Genomic DNA, 26186 nt, shown 5'->3' with positions numbered 1-26186 from the left:
AACAAAAAAGAAAAGACTCATCTGTATTTTACTCATTCTAGTGTATAAAATACTAATGAATCCATATCAGTGGAAAAATGTCCAAACCACAAATCTCATTGCCTCATGGTAGTATTTATATGGCCAACTTAAACTGTCAAAATAGAGATAATGAACAACCATACAGAACTGAGTAAAGTTTTGATTTCTACAAGTTTGTGTACCTACTCTAATCACACCTACATGTGGGCTGTGTCCTTCAGACCTGAGACCAATGTTAGGTGAGTATTTACAGGTGAAATTGAAAGCAGAAATGCAAAAGGTAACTGCTCAAGATAATGTGTATGACAAACAAATTTATATGTATCGCTTCTGACGGAACGAAAATAACTGCTGGGGGCACAATTGCATTCATTCACAATGAAGAGAGCATCTCAATGGCCATAAATTAAGCAAATAAAAGGAAGGATAAAATAAGCAGTATAACAGACAACAACAGACAATTTTCTTCAGGGCCAACGGTTACCCAGGGAACTCTCTCCTCCCAAAAATGTAAAACTTCTCAATTGCACCTTTTGTTGCTGATAATGAAGTGTGAGTCACAAGCTTTAGTGTAATTTCTTTAGAGGAAGACAGAATACTCACTCTTTGAATTCACTCTCACTTCCAATTCAAAGACACTTGTGATCCTTATGAAGAAAACAGGCAGATCCTGGGGGTGAAAAACAGCACATTAAAAAGCAATCATGAGATCATTATTTTTGCTTTTTGAATGGAAAAATCTGAACTTTGATCACAGTTGACACTGTGAAGTGAAACTATATTCAAGCACCTGATGTTGTTTTCTGAAATACCACATATCAAAATTCTCTGCACTTAAGTTTGAACTTTGTTTTCTTTTCAATTTTCATATCCAGAGATAGAAAACAGAAGCATTTACGGGTATATTTCTGCATTGTGAGCAAAACATGAAAAGTTAAATTCAGTTCTTTCTCACATTAATATTACTGCAAGAATAAGATGTCAATGCAGCCACCATACCACCAAATGTGATCCTGGTTTCAGCAACTTAATGTAATTGAGAGAATTTAGAGCAATGTTTGTTCACAGTTTGAGAGCTCTTCTTTTTTTACTTAAAAACTATGCTCCACATTATGCTGCACACGAGCACTGTACAATTATATTTACAGCATGAAATTAAATGGAAAATTAAGTGCAATAGTCAGAAACATTTGATTATGATAAATATTTAAATTACAGTGCTTTTCAAGTGCACTTGTCTTTTTTTTGAGAAAATGTATTATTTGTCTTGTCTGGTTTGTTTTGGAAAGGTCAAAAATCTGGTCTTAAAGTAGAGCAGATACTTTAAATAAGATACTTTCATGCACAGCCCAGTAGTCCAGTCCAGAGTCGATGGAAATGATTTGCAACAATATTCAGGGTGTTCTTTCAGTGCATTACCATAACAGCAATTGTGTAATAAACAAAGAAAGAGAATTCTGCATAAATGTGTGCTGTCGTGTTTATGCGTGCCCAATTCCATAGTAAATTTCACACCTCACTTCCGCTCCGACCCGACTATACCGGTTTCATCCCGGTGCTGGGCCTCAGGCCAACAGTCACAGATGGCTGGCTGGGCAGTAAATCTGCTGCTTCTGTGTTAAATGAATTGCAAATGTGCTTGGATTCCTGTAACCATGTTTCTCGAAGCTTTGCATTAATTATATAAGCTTGTTGACAGTGTGTACTGTATTGCTTTAAAACCCTAGAAACAGTAGGAAACCCTTTCGGCTCATCATAATTTGTGATCATCTGATTAAAAGCTAGTGATTATGATGTCAATACCTGGGCTATCAACCACATCCCTAATGAATGTTAAAGAACCAGTCATTTTCTTTAATTATTCCATGACTAAATATAAAATTTGACAGTACTACTATTTAACAAAGGTTAATTCATGTAATGGGTTAGTGACACACTACTCTACTGTATATTATGTTGTTAGTTAATTTAATCATTATCATAAAATGAAGTTTTAACTTGCTATGAACAAGGTCATGGAATTTACTATTCCAGACCAGCACACATAACAAAACAAAACACTACATGAGCTTTCACTGCCTTGGTAGGTCTAGTGACCTCTTATCATCTAAATGGTCTGCCATGCACTGCAATGTTGAACAAAACTACAATGTGAGCATTTGATCCTTTACCAGGTGAATAGAAAAACAAGAAATATGAGATTGCTCAAGACTCCTTATATGCTGTCTTCTCAGAAACTTTGAAAATGAGATGCTTCAACTCAAGCGAGTACACTAAGTATTGAGGAGAATGAGCCTGTTGCTAAGCAAGAAATGGCCACATAAATCAGTTCAAATTCATGCCATATCTATCAACTGAGGCAATAACTGTAGAACTTGAGTTTCATTTGAATTCTTTAGAACTGTCATTTTGTTTCCTACTTTGTTAAACTGTCATATACTTCCAACATTACTGATTGATAAAAATATTAAAGGTAACAATTCTTTATTGCAAAGTTTTTTTCTCTTAGCCTAGGCTACTGAAATATAGCCAACAGGACAGAAAGTGCAGATAAAGGAAATGGAAGAAGTATTGTACAGTGCAAACAAATCATTTGCCATGATTTAAGCCTCACATTTTAAGCAACAGAAAATGAATGGTCATTCCCCGCTCAGTACAATACAGATCACATTAGATAATACTAAAATGTGTACTGAAAATAACAATGAGATTAGGCTTGTTATTTATGTAACTTTTTTTTGAAATGATCAGAAACTGATTTCTCCATGCATATCACCACTAAAATATACTATTAAATACCAAATCAGGCTTTTTCTCACAAAGCCTAGACTTACTGGAACCAAAAAAAAAAAAAAAAAAAAAACATAATCAGGTAGTTCCAAGCTCCTCACTTAAATAAGCATTGGTCCTTTCTCTTTTCTCCTCTTTTTTCTCTCTCATGGTCACTTTCTCATTGCGTCTCTGACTGCAAACGTCATTCCTACTGCAATGTTTCTCTTGCTATCAGACTTCATGCTATAAGCCTGAATTCTCGAACTATCCACTGAATTGAAAAGGTTCCCATTCTTGTTTTTCTTTGCTTAGAATACAGAAATTGATAACTATTAATTTCTTCATAAACTTGTACATTTTCAGTGCTTAAATGTATATACAGTACACAAGGTAATGATAATTCTCAAACGACAAACGTAAACTATGCAAGTGAAAATGGTTTATGTAAAGCCACTGTATGAAACACTCCTAAATACACAATTAAAGTGACTCAACAAAAGCATTTGTAAGCTAAAAAGTTTTGAGTAACAAGGTAATTAGCTGTGATTAAAATATGATTCATTAGATAAAGAGAGACTAATCCTAATGAGTTCAACAAATTATCACATAAACTGAATGGGTTTAGCCAAAGAAGTGGTACACAAATTCAACACTGATTCAAATCAGAAGTGCTGACAGGTTCATGATTATGATTCATGATTATGTCATGGTGAAATATAACAGTTACACTTCTCAACACTCTTGTGCGGGGAAAGTTTTAAAAAGTTTTGAAGTGAATTGTATCTAATGGTTCTGGTCTCGTCATTGTGCTACGGTTTGCACATTGCAGCCTATGATCAGAAAAAAAATCTAATACACCAGATCAGATTCAAGATTGGAGCGTCTCTGGCTGTGGAAACCAGTGCCTGAACTTAACTCTCTGAATGTAATTGTCACCAGCTGTACAGCTTCCTGTTTCAGTTGCCCGCTGCTGTCACACCTGTCTCCATAGCGACACACACCTGGAACATGCTGCGCTTCACGCTACACCAAAACCCACAAACTGGGCCAACGCTGAGATCTTCACAGGAAAGTTGACTCAGATTGGCAATCTGATTTGACCATGAATAAATCCATTAAATGATGATCCACAGCACTGCACTCAATTATACACTCCTCAAATCAAGCAGGCTGGCTGCAACAAAGCTAATCTCTGTAATCCCCTTCCAAAATACCGTTATCTGAAAATAAATATGCTGAGCCATATGAATAAAACAGGTATTGGAAGGTTTAAAATATACAAAGTTCACAGTTGCCTTGTACTTTTTCCAAATATGTAATTTGACTCTGAAAAAGTTTTTTTTATTTTTATTATTTTTATATATTGATCATTGATTTCAACATTAGCTATCAGTTACTACAGTATAACATAAATAATGTAATAAAATTCAGATTTTATAGCTATTATATTATAGAAGATAAATAGCTTTCTTGATAACAAAACACAGTAGCTAGCCATGGATGTCTACTTACTTTTTGTATCTGCTTGTGGCTCATACTCATCAGTTCAGATCCATTGGTTTTACAGCTTTAGGATGAGTTGGTTATAGAATCAATTTTTACTGAGGCATCAATATAGTGCTTACATGTTGATTGGGCTGTGCCTGCTGTGAAATAATCCCTGAGAATATGTTTATGCTATTTAATTACGGTATGTATCTATCCCATACCACAATGAGTTCTCAAACTAATTCTGAAGTCATTCTGTCAGAGAGCTTTTGGCAGCCTCAAGCACTCAAGAAGTAATTATTAATGGATGCACAGGAACTCCTGGATCTCCAGAGTGGTACCGGGGGGAACAGAAGTTCCCCTCAGAACTGACGTCAAACCAACGAGTCATTCACTCATGAATTCAATACAAACTACTGCCAGATTTCTTCTAACAATTACTCAGACCAGACATTACATTGTCTGGTCAGGACCACAAATCGAACATTCCGGTCGAAAACCAGATGTCTGGCAGCCCTACATCAACATCCATGATAAAAAAATTTCCTTGAATCCAGGTGAATATCCAGGTCAATAATATTAGATAGATAGATAGATAGATAGAAACTTTATTGATCCCGTAGGGAAGTTCCCTTAGGGAAATTCAGGAAATTTAGATATTATTACTTGAGTGGGGTAAATGAGCCTGTTTTACCTGTTATTGTAATGAAACACTGGAACCAATAGAATAGCCAAAGATCATTAAGCAGCCAGTGATAAATAAGAAATTGAGAGTTGAGATGACAGCTTGCTTTTACCATATGCGTGCCATATGTGCCTTGAACTATAAAGATGTCTCGCTCTTTTCCTCCTCAGATATATGGGTATCATCTTTTTCCTCAAGAGAGCGATTCTGAGGCAGAGCATTACAGATAGCAGTTGCAAGCAAAAAGGAGCTCCTGTTCCCGCTCCGTGTCTCCCAGGAGCTCCAATAATGGCGCAGTCACCAGTGTGAGCAGTGCTCGTTTATCAGGCCCGGTGGCTACCCAGCCGTGTTCAAATGGATTTAGCTAAATATTGACTGATGAATGCACAGTGCTTGTTTTATTAATAGAGGGCAGAATACATCAAGCTTATGAAGTTCAAACTCAGGTCCTTCAGAGCCAACTGAACGCTGCATTGCGGCTCTGTGTGCACATCTGCTTGTGTTTGTGCGTTTCTGCAGTTATGATATCCACCTTAGAGAGAGATGATGTCAATCAAGTCGCACTGTCTCTTGCAGTGTTCGTAGGTGTCCATTTAGATGTTAATGAGATTTACCGTATATTTTTGATTAAATGCTAACATAATTTTCAACGTGTTTTTGGAGCTGTTTGGTTTCATAATTTATTGATGCCATAACAATGTGTAATCTCACAATGTGTAATATACAGGATAGATTTCATTTACAGTCCTACCAGTACCATGGGAGACCTTGAACATTATTTAGATTTGCCTCTCCATTTTTTTATTTGTTTAATTATTATTATTTTTGAATGTTGCCAATAACTTGTGTACCCAAAGAGAACAAAAGCAAGGAACCAGGGAAAATAGCCACATATAAATTGGTGTAATTTAGAGGTGAACTAGGTTATTATCAGCAGGGTCTGGAGTGTCCTTAAAATGTTTCCAAAAGCATTGAAATTATAAATCATAACATGTTGTCACAAAAGAACAGGAAATGAGAATTATCTGACTGTTACAATGAGGTGTATAATAACAATTACTTTTAAATAATGCCCATGTTTCTAATGTATACGCAATTAAACATACAGCTGACATTATTTTATTCTTTGGTTTTCTTAATGAGGAAAAAAAGACATTTTTTATTGACCTGGTTTATTTAAACATTTACCAGCCTTTGTGGAATAAAAGATCTTCAAAACTAAAAATAGTAAGGATATGAAATCACATTTCATGGGTTAAAGTTAAGAGTTAGGATTAGAGTTAGGATTAGGTTTAGGTGGTGGGAGTCAGTCAGGTGGGGGGGGGGGTGGAGTGGATTTAAATAGAAATACTGTCTGTTCTACCATACAGATGCCTGTGAAGTGTATACATGGGATTAGTAGCAAACGAGAGTGAAGTTGGTAGGCATGACCTGTCTCAGGAAGCCTTTGATGCCGGCATATGTGTTGTCATTTTGGGAGGGATTGAAGTAGGAGGTGTCTAGAAATACAGAAAATTAAGCCTGTAAGTCTGTGTCTGTGAGTCTATAGATCACACACACACACACACACACACACACAAACACTTACACCTGGCAAGACAATTTTATGTATATTCTCAGTAAAAAAAAGAACCCAAACCTTTCTTGTTCTCAGTTCTTGTTTTTTCACAGTTCCTACAGAATGAAAGACAATTCAAAGACAATTATCGAACCTCGATAAATCACAACACAGAGTTTCCTTCGATAGTGAAGCATCACTGCCCATGGGTGTGTGTGCGTGTGCGTGTGCGTGTGCGTGTGTGTGTGTGTAAGGCTGAGTCTCCTCTACTTACCACACCAGAGTAAGCTCTGGTCCTGACGCCATTGTCCTGCTGTAAGGTACTGCTGTGCATATGCAACAGCCTCACAGTCATCCCTAAGTTCTGATTATTACGGGGAGCTCTCTCCTTCAGAAGCAGAGTAAGAGCCCTGATTTCAAGGCTTGCTACAGCTTTGGAATTGGAGCTAGTGGGATAATTGCTTAGTAAAGGAGCGAACAGCAGTCTGATAGACTCCACTGTTAGTCATACTGCTAGTAGCTCCACTAGGGGTTGGTTTTTCATCTTATACCCCATTCTAGGAAATCAACAAAGGCGCTTGATAAATTGGCACAAGTAAGCCCAGTGAGATACAAATCTTTGAGCAATTATAGAGTCACGATATACAAACTAAACTTTTCAACAGCGCAGACATGTTTAATTAAAACTTGATTGCAAAAAACAGTGCAGAAAGCTTAAAGAGGTGGCATAATGGAGAAGATGTTCAGGAGATGAAAGCTTTTTTTCTGGTGGCATTTAAAGAAAAACTACAAAGCATAATTGAGAACATTGCAATTCTGATTACACTGAGGCTCATTCCCTGGTTTGAGCCTGGTTTTATCTATCTCCTTTAGGACTGCTGTTTCTATTATTATTATTATAATCAACAACTGACATATAACTTCAGGCAGGTAACTCCACAAAGTTGTCCTGCAGAACCTCACCCGACCCTTACCCTACCCTACATGAACCATGACCTCAGAATCCCTCCCTGCTTTGGCCACAAGCTTATTTGCATTCTCCAGGAGATCTCCTACCTGGGCACCAGAAAGCACACCGTACGAGACTCCTTGCCATGCAAACAGACTATGCTGTGTACTCCTCTAATAATTGAGTTCCCCACAATAACCAAATCCCTTTTCCTGTAAGATGTGGCCATCTGGGTGCCTTGTGGCTCATCAGTCCTCCTACTCTCAGGGTCTGGGGCCAGGTTTAATTCCTGCAAGGGCTGGAATCAGTTGGAAACCACAACCTATGGAGGTGCCACCCTCTGGAATGCACACCCTTTTCAGCTCTTGTGCCCAAGTCACCCAACTCCCTGCCTGATCTGGAGTCTCCCCCCTTCCCAGCTGTGGCATGCTCACCAGTTCTTTGAACGACGTACTAGTTCCTGAAGCTCTGCCAATTACAAAGATATTCACCCTAGGAGCAAAACTGTCTTATCTTGCTTACATAGCGGATTATAAAAACACAACTAACATAAAATAAAAATCTCTTTTACTTTAGATTTTACTAAATGTATTGTGTCAAAAAATTTGAATATAAAAGCTATATGATTTGCATAAAATGAAAGGATTTCACTGTAACTGAAAATGTGAAGTCATCAACACAAGTGATGCAATCAGTTGAAATCGATGACCTGTTATGATTTAAATGTGTTGCTTTCTGTGAATTCTCTGTGGAATGACCTATTAATATTGGAAAAAGACTACATAGGCACTCTGTTTTAAAATAAATAGAGGACCAGGGGCTGTAGCCATAATAATTTGCAGAAAAACATTTATAAAAATGATCAGGCTCATGATAAAATGTTCATTAAGCCATTGCTGTGAACGGTCATGAACACTGATACTGACCTCTTTCACCTCAAATTATACATTATATTACAGATCTATAGATAAATATTTACTTTACATAATGAAATGTTAATGCTGATAAAATTGAAATAATAGCATAATGAGAATACAGCCTTTCATATTTCAATCATTACCACAAATGTACATGTTCTGCCGAAGGTTAACAGATGAATATATGTGGACATGGACATACAAAAGAATAAAGATTGTGATGCAAACGGGGCGATTTGTGCAATCATTATTGCATGCAACTGAAGCATATACAATATATGATGCATATGAAATGATGTATGCATGTATGCATCACTGGAGGTTAAACATTTGCATTCCTGTATAATTCTGAAGCATCTTTAAATCTCATGTCCCATGTCACAATCCTGTTGTACACTACATCCAACATATTAACAAGCCATTTCAGGCGTTTATCTCATTGTACAAAAAAAGGCATCGCAAAGTACACTTCTTTGTTAATAGCTCTCCCTTGGTTGTAGCCAGATAGAGGCCTACAATTCCAGTCTCAGAGAGATAATATTCCGTTACAGATATATGAATTGTTCAATTAATTTGTGCCATTTCCTCAGGTGCAATGGAAATAGTACCCAGATGAAAATTGCCTGCCTCACATGATCAGCCCCCATTCCCGACAATGGCACTATCTGTGCCCTTATTGTTCCTTTTGGTTACTCGGTTATTTTATCTGGTAAATGCTTTGAGCACCATGTATGTGTTTTATAAATGAAATTAATTTGCATAGCTAAATAACTTGCTGTAATGTCAAATAAACCATTTTACAAGACAAAAGATTCTAGTCGACAGTATGCGTGTCTGTACTTACGTATGTATGTATGCATGTATGAACGTACATACGTAATGTTGTAATGTTGACTTTGCACATACATTAGAATACTGCAAATACGTGTACTTGTATTATCTAGATGCTACAGTCATGTATAAATCAAAAAAGAGCAAATATTTAATTTACAAGACAATGATAAAGTATGAACCCTAACTGTAGAAACTTACGTACACTTGTAAATATAATACATAAACAAAATTGGTGAGATTGCACATATAATCTGTATTTTTTTAGCTGTCAGGTCTCTCAGTTCACCCAGCAACTGAAGGATAATGCTGCAAAAATGCAGGGTTTGACTTTGATGAAAAGTATAGATTTCTTTTTGTTCTGTCAAAAATGAGTACACCAAATAACATTGGAAAAGAGACTGAATGGCAGCAAGAAAAAAGGCTTAAACTGCCTCCCATTTTTTATACTTGTAAGAACAGGGATTGTTCTTTGTACTTAGCCTTCCCATCAGACATATAGTCAGGATAGTGCTACAATTTCATGATGAAAATGGGGGTAAAAAAAGAGGATAAGGATTTGGTTGTCATAGTAGCTCACAAATACGAGGGGCATGGTCCATTTGAAACAGCAGCATACCTGCGGCATTGTCTCTAATCAAAAGGGAAATACACTTAATGGGGGTCACAGAGGATGATGGAATGTATGGTTGTAGAGGACAGGAAAGGGCCATTTAAAACCTTGCAAGCTCTTTATTGTTCATTTCCCACCCTTGCTGACTGCTGACCCATATTTCCATTAATAATAGACGCAGCTTTTCGCAGCAGCAGCAGCAGTTTTCCACGGGCCTGTCATTCAGTCCATGCTCCACAGGAGTGAGCCGTGAGAAGGCAGGACAGACCATCGAAAAACAGATCATAATAGTCCTTCACCAAGAGTCTGTTAGCATGCAGTGAACCTTCACCAAGAGTCTGTTAGCATGCAGTGAACCTTTCATCTTGGGTGAAGAGCTTGAGAGAGATAACTACCAGTTTGGGAAAATATTTTTTCACCATGTCAGCTGATGTTCTTATTGTTGTTGCTGGGGTTGGTGTTGTTTTTGCTTATAAGGATATCAACCTTACCAGTCGAAAATAATATTTTGGTTTTAGAGGATCTGTTTTGCTATTTGGTTGAGTATGATCTTTAACTACCTAGTGGTACCTAGTGTCTTTTCAGTGGGGGGAGGATTACCCCCACCGCAATAACCTCATGCAATTAATGGACAAAAATATTTTGTTCTCCCTTATATATAGTGCTATGAAAGTACTTTCTTTTCTCAATCTGTGCACGCTTAGCTCATTAACTGTTATATTTGCCATTAGCCCTGGAGGCACTGCTGTTGGAATCCAGCAAAGGCAGAGAATAACATTGAATTTCTATGTCTGCTTGGAAAGATGCCATATTAAGGCATTCCTCTTTTACACAGCAGTGATGTGGGCTTCAGCATATTACTGTGATTAGAGACACGGTCATATTGATTAAGACAGGGGTCATAATTGTTTTTGTGTTCTTCATGTATCTGTTATAATTATTAGAGCATAATTTGCAGAAAGCTAAGGGAAAACAGGAAATTAAAGAAAAAGTCAGGTAATTTAAGATAGGAAGTCATTGTATGACGCCTGGAAAAAGCATTGTAAAATAATAATGTAACAAGGTACCTTTAACCCTTTAGCATCTTGTTGAACTGTAGACTATGCATTGACTTCCACTTCAAATAAAAGAACTTGAGATAAAGAACTTATCTCGGAATGTAGTTCTTTCCACCAATGGATACGCACAGTCGGGCAATGGGGCCAATATGTACAGTATTGCAGTAGAATATTAACGGTAGATTAGAATTTTTATTTATTTTAATTTTTTTTAACAAACAATCACATTTCTGAAAGGTTGTCACATCATTGAAAATTTTATTTACATGCTCTGGCATTTAATAAAACTAATTGTGTACCTCATTTTTCTCAGAAATAATAACAATATGAAATCGTACATTATTTCTTTATGTATTATTTACACATACACACGCATGCACACGCCACACACAAGCACACACACACACACACACACACGTCACTGATTATAAATATACACACTATTTTCTGCTGTCCAGTGCAGCTCTCCCCTTCTGAAACTCACTCTGCGGTCAGAAACAGACCAATGTATCCTGAGTCCACCCAGTGTCTGTGTGTGGAGAAGGAACTGACCCTTGCCTTGATTGGTCTCAGCCTGCTGTTTGAGTTTATTCAGCTAGCACAGATTTTCCCAGTTGAAACAGGCTCAGTGTATTCAGCTTGCATTCATCCACAGTTCATCCACAGAGAAATAAGAGATGTGTGTCTCACATGGGCTTTCTTACTGTTTGATGTGATTGTAGATGGGACAGCTGGGTCTGTTCCATACTAGCTTCAGAGAGCCATCTGTATTTACGCACACACTCACACTCACTCACACACACACACACACACACACACACACACACACACACACAGTCTTGCCCCCTCGGGAAAAATGCATCCATACACCACAAACACATTCAAAATTTCAGCATCAGTTGTTTTTCCCTCTTCTTGAGCTACATTTTTATTCTTCCAAATGTGACCTTTTGCCTGAACCTGATACACAGAATACAATTAGAAAAAAATTGTAAATTGTGTCTGTGTATAAATTATAAGCCTAGTATGCATTGAATTCAATTGATCGAATACAAGCTGAGCTATCCTTATCCTAGTGTGATGAGAATAGCAATATAACAAACGTACCAAGAAAAAAGGGAGCACTCAATTATGTCCAGCTTGCACCTGCAGATGGAATACAGAAGGAGGCGGATTTATTGATAAACAGTTAATGCCTACTCCTAAGCTTTATTTTTTTTTAAAGCCATTAATGGACATAATTCATCCAGTTGATGGAGATAGCAGAAATAGGCTAACTTAGGGGCAAATGTTGTGGTATGCAATATGTTCAAGCAAAACTTTTAAAACAAGGAAATTAAATTCACATTTATGTTGGAAGTATAGCTCAAGAGTACAATTTCTATGCATAAATGACTTTTCTTGCTGTCAGAAGATAAATACATATCGTGCTGAGGCTTGGCCATTCAAAGAATAGAAGTGATCAAACATTCTACACGCCCTCCTTTACATTTTATATCCTGACAGCATTTGAGGTAGTTCCTTGCACATTGCATGATGAGTTAACATACAACTGTAATATTCAGCTCAAGTCCAAGCAGATATATTAAATCAGCCAGCATCACCAATAACCATTCTAAGACCAAACGCTAAGCTGGATGCATTGTTCTAAACATGCAGCTGCTTTGACGAAATAGTTTTGTGTGAGAAAACATGAGCTAATGAGAGAGCAGCCGTATATGAGCTGATTATGTTAATTGGTGAGTTAACTCAAAAGAAAATATGTGTTGCTACCACTGAAAAAAAACATAAACATAAGATTGCATTTTCGGGGGCTAAAATCATTGTTAGCAATGAAAGGCATTGAAGACTCCAGCTAAGCACCGGAACACTTGACTACCATGTGTATAGTGGTACTTGCATGTAAATTCACAGCATGACACGAATAAAAAATATAGAAGGACACTGAAATTATCAAACATAAAATAAAAAAGTAAAGACTTATTATCATTGTGGTCAATCAGATTTTATCGTTTTAAATGACAGTTCAATGAAATCAGTTCAAATCTCTGATTCAGACAGATTGTTCCTTAGCCATTACTTAACTTGATTAAAAACATTTGCTGGAAAATACTGAATTTGTTTTGTTTCTTCCAAATGTATTTTTAATTATCAAGATTTTCAAACTAAATATTCTCCAATTCAAATAACACTTGATCCGTAATTGAAGGCTAGGTATTGCCCGTTAAAATAGTTCCAGGGATACAGTGATAACAGCAAAGACTCGGTCTACAGTGAACAGAAGAGTATTCCAGCAGGACCACTCTTAATGGCCATAAAAATGGTAATATTCTGAACAGCTCCAACATGATACTCATTGATCAGCTAGAACACGTTGAACAGGAGGAACACTGAATTACTAAAACACTAAAAAATGAACAGCAAGAATAGAATTATGAAAAGTCGGTACATTAAAAACATTAAAATCTCTAGACTAGCTGGAAAATTTTGAACAGGAATAATAGGAACAACAGAATAATTTCAATAACAGGAACAGTCTGTACAGGTAGATATTTCTGGATGGTGAGAACACAAAATTCTCTGAAGTACGGTGAAACTGTTGACTGTGTTAATTGGGAATGTGCAGGTAACTGCTTTCAAACTGAATCAGCGATGATTCAGTCTCAAGGTCTTTTTTAAAAAAAAAACCAACATTTTAAAGGCATGTCATCTTGGCCCGAGTACAATGCAATGTCACACCATTCAGAAAACGTTACAGTGAAGAATACTGTCATTTTCTACTCTTCCCATGGAGAGAGAAAAGGTGATTTCCCGCCCATTACAGCAAATGTGCACAGTATGACCACCCTTTAGCCTCTGAATTAGCCATTCCGATAACAACACTACACACTACTTACATTTATCATTAAATAAACACATTATAACCTAATGCTTGTCTGCAAAGCACAGTTGTTCAATTGTAAGCATTGCAGAGTGTATATGCCCATTTGATTTGGATTGGTATACCTGTGCCACACTAGATGTAGCAGCTATAAAATCAAGTCATTTATAAAAATTTGCCCTGTGCAGATTGGGGGTAAAGGTAACACAAAAGAATAAATCATGAATAAATATTGCTTTTCAATAATAAAAATGCAGTTATAGAAGTTTGTCCATTTTTTGTTTTGATTAAAGCCTTCATTACCTTCTTGACTTTACTTTGAGAATAAATAATAGCTTGTGCGTTCTTTGACAAGATTATTTTATTATTATTATTATTATTATTATTGATGTGCTTTTGTGTTTTTGTGTATGTAGTTTTAGATAAATGCAGCTAATGTAATGGAAGGTCAACATGGCTAAATCATGCAGGAGTGTTAGAAAGTCTGGACATATGAATATGTTCAGTAAATGTGCATAATGACAGGAACATAATGTTTCTGTGTAGATTGTATATTATGTAAACAGTCCCTTCTTCAAGGGGCTTGAAAATAGATGGGATTAGCTTATTTGTAGAAATTCTCAAATGTTGGGTGCAGTCTGGAACATCTGTGCAGCCTCATTACGTAATGCATCTGTGGCGCTACATTATTTCTCTTTGATGTGTTCCGCAGTTGTGTCCCAGCCTGTCACAACGCACTCCATCCCCCCTTCCTACAAACAGGGGAATTCATACGACACCGCAGACAGACCTGTGGCAGCTCAAGCATGTAGGCTGCGCAATCCATGCTGTGAGCCCTTATTAGCAAACTCGAAGTGACTTTTGTTTTGTGTAGGTGTAGCCAATGAATTATCTATGTGTAAAGCTAAACTTCAGTGCCCAGGACTAAGTGCTGTGTGTGAGCTCAGCATGCATTGAAAAGTTAGCCGAATCAGAGCAGGTAAAGGCTTTGGGGTATGACTCGTGGTCCACACACAAACTGCTTTTTCCTGAGTCCTGTAGTCATGAGGTCATTGCTGCATGAAGCAGCGCACAAGAACTGGAGAATGCAAACTCTTTGCTCGTCTCTTAGCTCTCATTGGTGAGGTCAAACAACACGATTTTCAGAATTTCTGTTGGAAAGGCAAGATATCCTACAATGTGAAATTGCGAAAACCCTATTGACCCTAATTGTTTCTTTTAATGCTAAACAGGAGCGTTCTTGTCCACTTGTGTTTTCTAAAAGAAACAAAATCATGTTGCTACTGTGGAATGTGTAGTAGCAGTGTTTTGTGCTTAAACAGTTTGAAAAAAATAATTTTCACAAAATGTATGTTTTTTATTGGGGTAAAGATCAGCTATTAGCACTGATCTGTGCAGCTAGTTGCACTAATCCATCCATCTATCCCACTGATGTTCCATATTTTAACTCTGACATTGGCTTTCGAATGTGCCAGCTGAAAATGTGGGTGTAAGAAACACACAAAACAATCAAGTCAATGTGCAAAAATAAAAAAGTCGGATGCATACACAAAAAGAAGTGTTGTGTAACAGGTTCATGTTTTATAAACAATGTAGGTTCCTCCTAATCTAGGAATCCCATAGATGTGTCTTAGCCTATGTTGGAGCCATATTATTATGTTACCATCGTTCTCAAATTTAAGAAATTTTTTAAAATTTAAATGTATTGTCTATTTAGTACATTTATGGTTACCTACCCGTTAAAATAAAACCTGAGAGAGAAAAACATTCTTATCTGAATAGATATTCACCAGAATAACCCCCCATTAGTGCACACTGGTCATCGCACTGAGGAACAGGTAAATTAGCAGCAGCTGTACGGAAATCACTCAAGAGGCAACATAGTTTTTCATTGCATTTAACATGCTTTCATTATTGTTTGCTTGAGTTAAATAAATGCAACCCTTTTTTGATGGCAAAACAATCATTTTGAAGTATTGTGTTTTACTGAATGTGCGTCAAGACAACCGCTTCTCTGAATAGCAGCGACACAGGCAGAAGCCACCAAAACAGCCTACATTCCCATTGGCTACTGCCAATAACACTACTACGGTAAAAGTCCAGCTGGTAGAAAACAAAACGCGTATGTTTTTCATTCAAAAATATTTTTTTGTTTGTTTGCTTCCTTGTTTGTTTATGTTTTCTCTAATGGATCTGAACAGTCTCATAATTCTCTTTTAATTACAAGACGTTTTGACTTAAATGTTCTTGCTGCCCCAGAATAAACCTGGCTATATTTAACATAGCATCCTGACTAACTGCTTTATGCTACTTTGCAGCTTTTTAATGAACAGTAATTCTACCACTTCCCCCTTCAAACACACTTCCAAAGCAAGTATAATTCTGAATGCACCATCAAGATGACAAATGTACGCAGTGTCATATATCACTGGTGGAATCACTGCCATATTAAACTCCACCATACAATCGCTGTAAAAGCCCCATTACCTCGCTGTCCATATATCATGTGGACGTGCAACTGACAGCTGCCCCCACTTGTTGCAGAGATGCTGTTCCATGACACACGCCACAAAGTAATCCATCATCTACACCTCACCGATTTGACATCAGAACCACGCCTTGCAGTACTGTACATTAAAAAACAGCATGCTCCCTATTGAACTACAGGCGATTAATATCATTGACCTTCATTTTGGTTTATTCTCCATGCTTTGTGAATTTATATCAACCCTTTTCCCTAAGGGTTCTGTCTCTTGCAATACTGTATGCATGAGGTTGTGGTGTTCTTTCGTTTTATTGGAGGGAAGTTTTCAGGAAATGCAGGGAACAAATTCCTCTGTCCTTGCTGGTGATGCAGAGCTCAAGGGCCACTCCAAAAGAAGGCCTTTGACACTTTTTGATGAGTGGAGTCGGTTTGATTGAGAGTTGGCCTAAAGAAGGGCTCAGGTGTGTGGGAGAACCCCCACCTCTGCCCCCCCCCCTCCATTTCCACCCCCCACTACCTCTTACTGCTGCGACTCAGTAGGGCGTGAGCACTGAACACACATACAGCAAGCTAGATCAAGATTCAATCAGTGCAGTTACAGCACAGGACAGGAAGCCCAGACAGGCACACAGCTGGGACTGGCAGAACAGGAATCAAAGCTGTTTATCAAAGCGGAGGGTCAGGTGTTCACCAGGAAACCCATTTGTTCACAATTTTTATTCATGGAGCTCAGATCCGGAACCTGAACTTTTTTTTATTAAAAAATAAAATTATCTCTGACAACTGATCCATATTTTTACATCATGTCTACCTTATATGGCTACACACAATATGGCTCCACCACCAGCGATATGCATGCAGGTTTCACTGCTGTTACTAAACACCGGGTGCCAAATGCAATGGGAAATTAATTTAATATAATTTTTTGTATTGTTTTATATTATATATCATATTCTACATTAAAGCTGAATATGTATTTTTATCCCATTTAGTATTTTCAATATTTTGGTAAGTATAAGGTTTACTAAATAATCTGTAAATATTAATATCTTCTGATGTTAACTTATTGATCCCAGTTTTTCAATATAGACACATTTATGTGAAATTATGGACAAACATAAAAATAAAAAGGTGTTAAATAGAAGAGGAGGAAACGGTGTTCAAACCAGCTGTGAGCAGGTGCAGCCATAAAATATAAAAAGAATTGATCAATGAACAGGCGCAACTCTTGCTCCCAGTAAAAATATTTAGATTGTATTTAATCAATTTCTATAAAAACCATTGACGTTTCGGCCATAGTGTCAGAATATGGCTAAATAAGAAAAATATGACTTCATCAGAATTCTGATAGGATGGAAATGGAAAAAGGCGTTAAATTCAAAATGAATACATGGTATTCTTCTAAAATGGTATTTGGACACATTTTATGTAGATTTGTTTTGTGTACTATGTATGTCATTTAATGGCAATTGATTTTCAAGTCATCACTTGAGTTGTTCAAACCTGTATTGTGATTCTGTACCTCTACCAATAAACTTTAACTATATTCAAAAAAGAAATTGCTCCTGTTCTCTCCTCCTTATTGGACAAATGTATGCAATTTAAATGATTTAAAGCACAAGTTGCACATCGGCATTAGAAGCATGCACAATTGTATTTTGTGAATGTGAATGTGCATGCGCGCGCGCGCGTGTCTGCGAGTGTGTGAATGTGTGAATGTGTGTGTGTGTGTGTGTGTGTGTGTGAAATTTAAACAGAATCCAAACGATTTCCATTTGTTTTATTTGGAAAAGGACAGCAGTTATTTGCATGTTTATTGCATTCCGAAGTCTTTGGATTAATCACAGGCATTGCTGTTAGTCTGTGCGTGCTTTTTTAATAAACCTCCATTTTAACAAGCATCATTAAGTTTCTCTGTTTGTGGCTGCTTGGTGAAAATGCCAGGGGTGATTCTTCTTTATTTTCTAAACAATGTATTTTTTCCCCACTGTTGCTGCTTTCTTCCCAGCATTTAACAACCATCTCTGTAGGACTGACAGAATTACTGTACATGTACCCATATAAAGCAGTGTAATGACCTAATTAACACTCTAGCTGGTGCATCATTAAGACCCAAAATATTACCACTAATTGAACTCTTTCATGGAACAGAGAGATTAGGTGTACTTTTCTTCGGCAGTTGCGAGAGGACCCCTGACTTCAGTAAATTATTACTTTCCCCAAGCACATTATTATGGGCATACTGCATATCAAGTACCAATTTTTATATTTGCTTCTATTAACAAAAAATATCACATGACTGGATGTGACCCAAATATAAAGGATTAAGTCTGAAATCCACTCTGGGGAAATTGCCAGACAGCCAAGACCAGGTTAGAAGAAGGTGGTTATTTTTCAGGTTGCCAAGTGGGAAGCTGGGCTGTGTATTGTTCCACAGGAGTCCTTGTATTGTGTGTATCAGACAGCTGTCAGCCCCAGCTGTACATGGGTGACTACAGTCTTCAGCAATAGCATATTGGTTCTGTGTCAGATGCTCTCAGCCGGAATCCTATGTGGCATGTGTTCAACAAAATGCTGGAAACCTTCCTTAGGGATTTTGGTCCATGCAGACTCGATAGCATCACACAGTTCCTGTGGATTTTTTGGCCACACATTCACACTGCAGACCTCTCCTTCCACCTCATCCAAAAGGTGCTCTATGGGATTGAGATCTGGGGACTGTCCAGTGCCATTGGAGTAAACTGAAGTCATAGTCATGTTCATGGAACCAGCTTGAGATGATGTGTGTTTTGTGACATGGCACATTCATCTCTTGGGAGTATCAGTTTGAAAGAGGGTAGACTGTATCTACAAAGAGATGTGCATGGACAGAAACAATGCTTAGATTGTATGTGCCATTGAGATAATCTCAGTTAGTATTAGGCCTAATGTGTGCTAAGAAAACATTGGTGTGCCAAACACACCATTGCACGACCACCACCAACCTCTGACACATTTGACACAAGGCAGGATGGATACACAGATTCATGCTTTTTCACCAAAATCTGACCCTAGTAATGCATGTTGCAGCAGACATTGAGATTTCTTAGACAAGGCAATGTTTTTCCAATGCTCAGTCGTCCAGTTTTGGTGATCACGTGGCCACTGTAGCCTTATCTTCCTGTTCTTAGCTGACAGGAGTGGAAACCAGAATGGTCTTCAGCTGCTGTAGCCCATCTGCTTCAGAGTTTGATGCGTTGTGTTTTCGGCCACAGAACTGCTGCTGATTGGATGTTTTGTGTATTGCGCCATTGTCTGTAGTCTAGAGACTGTAGTGCCTGAAAATCCCAGGAGGGCAGCTGTGTCTGAGATGCTGGAACCACCACGTCCGGTCCCAACAATCATATCACAGTCAAACTTGCTTAGATCACACATCTTGCCCATTCTGTTTTGAAGCAAAAAAACAATGTCTGCATGCTGTATTTATTGAGTTACAGCCACATGCTTCACTGTTTGGAGTAGCCAGCTATTTTCGTTAATGAATAATGAACAGGTGTATCTAATAAAGTAGCCAGTGAATATAGACTTTGATCATAAAGCATGAAACTTGCCCTTATGTTGATTTCACATTACAAGATAGTTTGTGTATGTAGTGTCAGTTGTAGCCTTTCTTACTGAGAACCTAATGGTAAGATGCATAATGGCAGCTGTCCTGTATCCCACTTTGTCCTGTATCTTTTCAAGGCTCCCTGAACAAGGTCCCCCCCTCCCCCCTTCAAAAAAAAACCCCTCAACACCTGTGTGTTGTCAGTTCAGGTGAAGATGAACGTTTTGCTCTATTTAGCACATCTGTTCAGAATTAAATGCCTTTAAAATCAGTGGCATCCATCTTCTCACTTCTGCTGCCCACCAACCTGGCATATACTGTACATAACAGCTGGTACGTAAGTGAACCCATCTTCATGTATTTTACCCACAGACCTCACACTCGTTGTTATTGTAAGTTTACTTTAAAAGTCCCAGCAAATGAGCAGCAGAACCACATGGCTCTTTGAAAGCAAAGTGGAGGATGGGAGTGCCTGCATGAGGAGGTGTATGAATAAGTAGAAGGGCAGAATGATGGATGACAGGTTAAATTCGTGCACTTGGAATAATGGTTAAACTATGAGATAACACATCATGAATTTTCATGAACTTGATTTGGACTGTGCCTATGTGCAATGATTTAAAAAGAACGGAATGTGGATGTAGGAACACAGCAACCTCATCAGGCTGGCAGAAAAGATCCTGTTTTGTGAGCGATAAAATGACAAGACAGCCCAGATCAAGTGAAAAAAGAACACGTGGAAACCCTGATAACAAATTAGACTGACTGGGGGATGGCAAATATGTGTGATCACTGTCTCAGACTGTTGACACGGCAGAAGATGATTTGAGGGGAGCTGTGATCTGGAGCGTAATTCCATTGACAGTAAAACAAGATAGCTGGCCAGCATTATCAAAAATCAGCAGTGGAATCAATCCACACATCCACTGTGAGGCAACAATGATTGCATCACAGTTGATGCAACGCTGTTTTGAATACTCTGTGTCACAGAAAGTTTAGTCTTCCAAGTCTTAACCTTTCAGCCCTAACCCTTCTCTCAAAGTCTGTATCAGCAAGAGCTAGAGCAAGATAATTTTAGCAGAGGGCTTTCATCTGCAATGGCTCATTCTTTCTGAGAGAATACATATTTCAAAATTCAAAACATTAAAATAATTACTGTCTGAAATGCTGTCGGAAAGTAATGCAGGTGAAAGACACTGAGTTGGTGGTGAACAGGTGGTACTGCAGTTAAAAATCCTCTCGCTTTAACAGGGTGAATATTTTGTCACCACTCAAGTTTTGACAGGGGACAAGTTAGAGGGCATGCTTCTTTACATAGGTAATTTCTGCAGATGTCGTTAACTCAAAAACAGATTCTCATTATGGAAACATTGCCCTCTACTATTTGAAGGATTTACCCATGCTGTGTAATTTAGGTGCCTTGTTGTTAATTGCATGTAATAGCGCTGGTTGAGTATGTCAGTCAGATGATAAATAAATAAACCCATCAATAAAAGGAAGTTGTTTTTCAGCTTGCATTCATTAACTGTCTGCTATAAAAAAACTTCTTAATGTATTCATAGCCCTGTCTCATTCCAAATCAGTTCTCTGTTCTGTAATGCTAATTGTAATCTGAAAACTCAGTGACTTTTGGAAGCACAGATAAACAGTTGAGAGGTTTTATGTTTGCATTAAGGCATGTTTAAAGAGACAGCATGTCTTGCCAAATCCAAAATACATCCATGGTTTTAGTAGAATGAGTCTTGCTCCTTACAAGCAGAGCATTGTGATGTATCATCTTCTGAATTATAGTACACACACCTTTTGTCTTTGTTAACACAAGTACTGTAATTTTGTGGAGCTTACCCAATTGTATTTGCATAGCGTGACTACGAGCAACATCAGCTGTCCCTGCTGACTGTTAATGGCATCGCCATTCCTCCTGGTTCTTCACTAAAACTAGATTTTATTTTTCTTTTATAAGACGTTTCTCACTAGATATCTGCAAGACTTGCCTAGAATAACAGTGAATGACATTCACAAGTTAATAAATTTAATGGCTAGTGCCCCCACTAGTAAAAAGGAGAAGGTAACCCCTGATAGGTTCTGCTGACATGAAAATGTGTGCCACTCGGCCACTCTAGCCAGAGAGGGTAACACGACATACATTTTTAAAATGTTTATTTTGTTGAGTTATGCCATAGATGCATATTCTACAACCATCTTTTAAAAAATCTAAATCTTATTCTTTTTGCATTAAGCTAATAAATAAGTAACAAATAAAATAGGGAGATGGTGAGTCGTGGAGGTGCAATGGCACCCTCGGGTGCCTATGACCGCATGCCCATGCCCCTGCCACTGTAAAATATCCCTTAGCCTGTTACAGGTGCACCTGCTGTCTTAAATGCAACTGGGATACCAGAATTGGATACACATCGTTTTTTCCCTCTACGGGTACATACCACATAGTGCATATTCAATATGGCAGAACCTAGGAAGGTCCAGCAAAGCAAGGACAGTCCTTTTCAGAATACATTAGGGAGGTTATCTGAAGGTGGAACAGAACAGAACCGCAAAACGAGCGAGGACCTCTTCCTGATTCGAGACCTGTTATGTACAGTTTCTACTCACAGAATAATTCACCTGTCCAAAAACACTGATATATGGCCAGTCCAGAGGAGGACAAAAAAAATGAATATCAGTGCATGGGAGAAAGAGAGGGTGTGATTTCCTAGTACCAGGAATATCAGTGAGCGAGCAAGATACAGATGCTGTCAGACACAGAATCTTTTAACAAATTACTAGGTAAAGTCTCCAGAAGGTTCCATGGGATAAAAAGTGACTGCCCTCTGAGAATGTGAATCTGTATTAAAGGTAAAGATGTAATGGAGCTAGCTTGCAGGCTACAATCCCTGTTTGTAGCCTGAGGTTTTCCAACAATTTCCACAAGTTGTCATTTTCTAACCATTTCAAATTGGTATACACGTGTTGTTTTTTATGGGGTTATAGTTTACTGTGGCTTTGAATGGGCTCACAGCCATACTGGCAGAATATCTGATCCACTTTGTTTCACAAAACAATAAATTAATCTAAATAAGAAAAAGGTTGTAGGAAATGTAAAGCAGAAGCTGCTCAAACTGGCCACATTGGCCCACTATCTGTATGGGGTGGTCCATTTTTGTAGGGCTGGAGGGGGGGTACTCCCCATTTGTCAATTAAATGGGATGATATTTACATTCTCATTTACCTCACTCATTACCTTCCTGGATTGTGGGGAGAATAACAGTGTGTATGTGGTGATCTTGGTAGGTCTTTGAAAGGGTAGTAATTATACTTTGTACTGGTATATGATCATACATTAATTTATTGCTGCAAAAGGTAGGTTCAAAATATTTTTTCAGAAAAGGTGGAAAAGGAAAAAGTTCAGGAACATATCAAACCAGAGAAGGTTTTTGCAGCCTCATTTTTTCCTTTTTGCTTGAACTTCACTTTGATATGCTTGCAACTCGCTGCTTTGTGCTTGTTTTCCATTTACGTATGTCTTTAACACTTACCAAATTGCTCCAGTAACATGGAGAAAAGAGACAGCACCAGGCCCATGCAGGGTCAGTGGGCTGGACTTGCCTTGCCTGAAGAACAGCTTCCCAAGGCTTGGAGGCTATTATTATCTGAGCCGTATTCTGCTATTTGGGAGGAGTATGAGAGTTTAGCAGATTCTGGTTCGGGTTTTAATGTGTGAGCACCCGGATGCCAGACAGTACAGTGTAATTTCACCATCCTTCACTACCTGAGGTAACTGTCAAATAATCTGATAATAGTCCTCCTTGCTACTTACAGCTTACTTACTTTCTTTCTTTATTTCCATACTTTCTTTCATCTTGCCTTGATTTAAACAATGTCCTTTCTTGGCCTCAAAACCCAAATTGTACCAAAAAGGTCGCAGAAATTGGACAAAAGAAGCCAGGCAAATTGTACTACTTCACAAGGAAGCTGTGCTGAATGTTTTATTTTTTTATTTTTGGATGTATGGTTGCCTTGGCAACTACAGCATCAGTTCTCCTGCCAATAAGTTATTTAATATAAATGTAGAACATAGGGAATATCTATTAAAAGAACCAATTAGAGGGTACATTCCAATTGTTATATTTAGCATTAGGAGCATATTTGTTATATCTCTTGGCTGTTTGTGTATAGGAATAGTACAATATAGCCAGTTTTGGACAAAATGGTAGCCCAGACACCTGGGGCTACCATTTTTTTGTCCCAGTCTATCAAAATGTGGTGCACCTAAACCCAAGGACATCCAGTAACTTCTCATGGTTTAAAAAAAAAATTTGATTGGCTGAGATAACTAGTTATGTTGGGTGACCTTCAGTTTGTTCTCCTGTGATTAGATAAGTAGGTGTTCCTGTTCCAGACTGCCCAAAACACAATTCTCATTTTATACAGGAGAGCAGGTAGCATTTCTAAATTTCATCGCTCAAATACCCCTTCTTATCTAACATTAGATCAGGCATGCCAGCTGGAGTCTGTGCCTGCAGTGTATCCATCTCCCATGGCATAGCCTACAGAATAATTATCATTAAGGCAAGAAAAACTATATTACAGAAATACAAGCCATATTAATATTTGTAAATGTGCCATTCACCCAGACTAATAGGAATATCTTAGTTAAAGTAAGGTAAATATATGGTGTTTTTTATGATAATATAATTATTTTGCGATTTTTGAAAGCAAATGAAAAAAGCAGAACCTGCGTGCCATATCATATAGCCAGTCAGTCCGTGTGACATGCCTGAAGTTGCTGTGCATTTTTTTTCCCTTGGCAATGTATCGCCAAACCGTATGGTTTGAAACAGCTCCCACTCTGTAAAATCCATGAAGTAAAAAGACTAGTGGGGGGCTGATTCAGGGCTAGCAAGCACTGAAATGGTTTTTTTTTTTTTTTTTTTAACAAGTCTGTTCGCTGGAAATAATTGAATCACATTTCTTTACTGTTCATTGTTATAACCTGTCAGAATTAGGCCAAGCAGAGTCACTGTATTCCTGTATTTTGTATGATTTCTCCAATCCTATAGAGTTAGCCAGTTTTCTGTTCTAATCAAATGCACCTTCAGACTGAGGCTAATGACACCCTGAGCCTGTCAGTATACTCTGGCTAAGCAAATTTTGAGAACTGTATTACGACTGACATCATCGTCATCATCTTTCCTACTTTTGGTGGTAAATCCAAAGGGCATAAAGTTAAGCTGCCCTTTCATTTTATTTCAATCTCTTTCGTCTGCTAGGATACTTAGCTGGCCTATGAATAACATATTTCATCAGAAGTTATGTTTTTTTTTTGCCAAACTGCCAAACTGAATGCAGAGACCAGTGCTAGAAGCAGTCATGAATTCCATCTATTGCCTTTGAAATTATAGTGATTTTGACTTGCCCTCACCCTGTTAAATCCCACTGCCAGCTAGCACTGCCTTAGCTGCATAAAAGCCATATCAGGCCATTTGACAGATTTGTCTTTGTGTATTGCCATGCAGCCACCCAACAAACAAATTAGCATCAGATACACGACCTTCACAAAAGTAGGGGCAGACAGGAAAATGGGATTTTGAACTCTATTACAGCCACAGCAGCAAACTTCCAGATGTGTGTCAGTGATATGGCACAGTGGTGAATATACCAGCTATATATTAACAGCCATCCCCCTCAACACATCCTTCATCCCCAATGGGATGACAAGCTACTAATTTATAGTCTATCAGCTTAAACAGCATCACAGAGTACACATGGAACATGAATGCCATGCCACGCAAAGGATGGGGTCTATGCCTTAGCAGATTTTTTAAAATTTTTTTAAGGAAAATACAATTGGAATTTTGAAATTAAAACTGCATATGTACTTATGAAAGAGAAGTTATTGAAAGGTAGAGGGCTTAAAAATAATGCATATTTTAGGCATTCCATACTCTTGATATTGTAATGAGCTGACAATAATTGACTAGTTTTTAGTATGTGCATGCATTCACTTCAGTGATCAGTGATTCATTGGCAGGCTGGACTGTGCTCTGCTAATACATGTGCAGTATTACTGTTATGCAACTGATGGGTCAACTGCTCTTATTGACCCTGATCACCACTCAGCATGTCACTGGATATGACAAAGTTATTGCCCCTCAAGGGTTAAACTTTGATTTGGGTCAAAAGTAATGGCCATCACTATGGCCTAATGACTGTTGTCTGTCTGAGGAAAAGAGAATTGTCTGGATTTTTTTTTTAATCTGGGGTGGCAGGTGAGAAGGTCAAAGATGTGTAAATTGGCATGGTAAATGTAGCACATGTTAGAAGGTGCACACTGCTGCCTACAAA

The 26186-nt window shown here is 38.0% G+C and overlaps 1 long non-coding RNA gene across 1 annotated transcript in view; it reads right to left on the bottom strand.

Annotated features, from left to right (window-relative positions):
• LOC135248314 (uncharacterized) overlaps positions 1-26186 on the bottom strand; it is an 83050-nt gene that overhangs the window by 39230 nt on the left and 17634 nt on the right. The window contains exon 3 of the long non-coding RNA XR_010328408.1: positions 625-691. This is a non-coding gene — a long non-coding RNA (uncharacterized LOC135248314). The remainder of the gene's footprint in view (positions 1-624; positions 692-26186) is intronic.

Source organism: Anguilla rostrata, chromosome 2 (assembly GCF_018555375.3).
Source record: "Anguilla rostrata isolate EN2019 chromosome 2, ASM1855537v3, whole genome shotgun sequence".
Lineage (NCBI taxonomy): Eukaryota > Metazoa > Chordata > Actinopteri > Anguilliformes > Anguillidae > Anguilla > Anguilla rostrata.
This window is presented reverse-complemented; position numbering and strand designations above follow the sequence as displayed.